The sequence below is a fragment of the Dipodomys ordii genome, unplaced genomic scaffold, assembly GCF_000151885.1.
Source record: "Dipodomys ordii isolate 6190 unplaced genomic scaffold, Dord_2.0 Scaffold1, whole genome shotgun sequence".
NCBI lineage: Eukaryota > Metazoa > Chordata > Mammalia > Rodentia > Heteromyidae > Dipodomys > Dipodomys ordii.
The window spans coordinates 63,272,251-63,275,752 of record NW_012267217.1 but is presented as its reverse complement, the minus strand read 5'-3'; positions in this window follow the sequence as shown (position 1 = coordinate 63,275,752).

Sequence of the window (3,502 nt, the reverse complement as noted above, 5' to 3'; positions counted from 1 at the left end):
AAAAAAAAAACCACCAGAAAACCGGAAATGGAGCTGTGGCTCAAGTGGTAGAGCACTCGCTTTGAGCTGAAGAGCGCAGGGACAGCACCCAGGCCCAGAGTTCAAGCCTAGTTCCAGCACAGGAAGAAAAAAAAAGCTGGAAGTGGCAGTGTGGTTCAAGTGGTTGAGGGACAAAAGAGCACAAGGTTCTGAATTCAAACCCAAGTGTTGACATACAAAGGTGAAGTATGTGGAAATGCATGCGGCTGTCTGCCTGGACACACGGAGGAGCCGCAGCATGCGGGCACCCGCATGCGTGTGAAGGCAGGAGGGCCGGCAGCCCCACAGAACTGATTTTTCCCCTCAGACTGCAGGAAACCAATCAATTGTAATTACTATCTTGCTTAGTGCTCTGTGACAAGGCCTGGCTTGCCTCTAACTCTGTCCTCCTGCCTCGGCTTCTGGAGTGCTGGTATTACAGGTGTGCGCCACCACACCTGGCTTTCTCATGGTGATGTTAAGTAGCACTTCCTCAGTGACTAATATTAGTTTTCATGTCTCAATTAACCATCCCTTTATCTTCTTTGGTGAAATAGTTATTCAAACCTTTGGCTGTACATGTCTATTAAGATATAAAAGTGCTTTATATATTCTGGATCAAATCCTTTGCCACAATATATGCATTGTGGATATTTGTTCCACAGAAGACTACTTTGTGTCCAGACTTCTAATTTATTATTTTATTTACTTTGCCAGTGTCTGGGCACTGTCCTTGTCTCCTTGGGCTCAAGGCTAGTGCTCTACCGCTGGAGCCACAGCTCCTCTTCTAGATTTTTTGAATGGTTTATTGGAGATGAGTCTCACGGGGACTTTTCTGCCTGGGCTGGCTTTGAATCACAATCCTCAGATCTCAGCCTCCTGATAAGCTGGAATTAGGGTGAGCCACCAGTGCCCAGTTTCTAATTGATTTTTAAACTCTTCTGAAGCTTATTATTATTATTGTTGTTATTATTATTATATTTTATGCTAGTACTGGGGCTTGAACTCAGGGTTGTTGCTTGGCTTTTTTGCTTAACTTTACCACCTGAACCACATCTCCCAGTTTTTTGCTAGTGAATTGTATATAAGAGTCTCATGGACTTGTTTTTGCTGGGGACTGGCTTCAAATCTTGCTCCTCAGACCTCAGCCCCCTGAGAAGCTGAGATTCCAGGCATGAACCACCAGAGCCTGTGGTATGGAGCGGTTAACTCAGCAGCCACCTGCTCTGAGCCTGGCGGGGTGGGCTTCTCTCAGGACCCGAGATGCATGAAAGCCGCACGGACAGAGACAGTGGAAGTAGTGTGTGATGTCAGGGGTGCAAGCTGGTGTTAGACTGGACCTCGCTGGGTGGACACGGCCCATGGAAGCCTCCAGGCCGCTCGGCAGGATCAGCGGGCAGCTGGCCACGCCCCCGGGCTCCTGGCCACGCCCCCGGGCTCCTGGCCACGCCCCCGGCCTCCTGGAGGTGGACAGAGGTTCCTGTTGGCAGGCAGCTCTCCCGGGAACAGCTCTAGCCTAGCCTGGAGCAGAGCAGGTTGAGTTCCTGGAATCTCCTAGGTATGGGAACACGGGAAGAAGTGCTGGGGGGTGGGGGGTGGAGGGTGGGGGGGTGGATGCAGACGCAGAAGCCGCTCTTTGAGGTGGTGAGGCGCCGCCCACCCTTACTCCACTGAGCCCATTCCTGGGCCGGGCTGGGCCCCTCCTTCCTCAGGTGGGGAGTCCTCTGCACCCTCCACCCCGAGATCCACTGGGAAGCAGGTGCAAGAGCTGCGGGCGCCCCCCGGCTCAGCACCCCATTGTTAGGACGCTTTGCCAGCACACTTCTCTTCTCAGGAAACCCTGGGTGCCAGCCAGCAGGAGGTGCTCAGAGGGCAGGGCGCCATCTTTGTTGCTTTGCCTCTGCAAGCTTCAGAGAGCAAAGATGGTGGCATGGGGTGGGGGGAAGGGAAGGGAGAAGAGGAGAAGGGGAGGGGAGGGGAGGATTTCTATGTCTATTTCACATAAAAAAAAAAAGTCACCTCCCAAGGAAGTGGTGCTGTGGCTCAAAGAGCGCTAGCCTTGAGCTGGAGAGCTCAGGGACAGCACCCAGACCCAGAGTTCAAGTCCCATGACTGACAAAAACAACAAACAAACAAAAAACTCACCTCCCCTGATCAGCATTGACAGGGGCGGAGTGTGTGGCGCAGCAACAGAGTGAGCACATGTTTAACGCTCAAAGCCCAGCGCGCAATCCCAAACTCACACCAGAACTGGACACATGTAACCAGCCCATGCATGCTCATAGTGGGTCATCCCCAGATTCCCTGGCACCACGTGTAATGCTTTGCTCTAGAGCTAGCTAACCTGGAACTCCAGGTTTTCCCCTTCCTCTTTTCTTTCCTCTCCTCCCCTCAAGTACCTGCAATGTTATTATCCCACATGACATGCTAGGTTCAATGCTCAACCCACCCAAAAGAACTGAACGTGGATTTTCTTTCTTTCTGTGTGTGTGCGTGTGTTATCAGTCTTGAGGCTTGAACTCTGGACCTGGGCTCTGTCCCTGAGCTTCTTTTGCTCAAGGCTAGTGCTCTACCATTTAAACCACAGCGCCACTTCTGATTTCTTCTGAGTAGTTTATTGGAGATCAGAATCTCACAGACTTTCCTGCCTGGGGTTAGCTTCAAACAGATCCTTAGATCTCAGCCTCCTGAGTAGCTAGGGCCACAGGTGTGAGCCGCTGGCATCCAGCTTGAATTTGGATTTTCTTTTACCAGGGGGATGGGTTTTGAATGCAAGGCCTCAAGGTTGCTGGCAGGCACCATTTGAGCCACACTCCTAGCCCTAATTCCTTCATTAACAAAGTCAAGAATGCAAGTTCTCCACCCGTGAAAATGGAGCGACTAGCACACTCGGCTCTCCCTTCCTATCTGTGCCCCGAAATTACTGATTGATTCAATGAGGTGACTTTGCTTACACACACAGCTTCATTTGCTTTTTCCTAAAACTCCACGCGCCGGGGGTTTGCCCTATGTAGCCTTCTGATTTGTACCAGTATTGGGCTGGAGTTCAGGCCGCTTGCAGTCCTTTAGCTTTCTGGCTCAAGGCTGGCGCTCCCCCACTTGAACTACAGCGCCACTTCCGGCCTTTTGGCGGAGCTGGGGATAAGTCTCAGGTCTCACTGACTTTCCTGCCCGGGAGGCTCAGGCCTCACCCTCGGAGCAGTGCGGATCACAGGCGTGAGCCTCGGGTTCCCGGCTTCTGGGCAGCTCTGGAAGGTTTCGTAGACCGCGATCCGCAGATCTCAGCCTGCCGCGCAGCTAGGCTGACAGGCGCGAACCCCCTGGGGTGGCCCTCGTGCAGATTCCGGGCACCCCACTGTAAAGTGGGGGTCGGTGCGGGGGACCTGCCCCGGAGCAGAGGACGAAGGCGAGCACGGGGGAGAAGCTCCGTCCCATCGCTCGCAGGCGGCGGGATTTTTCACGTCTGCAGACAGACGGGCGGGAG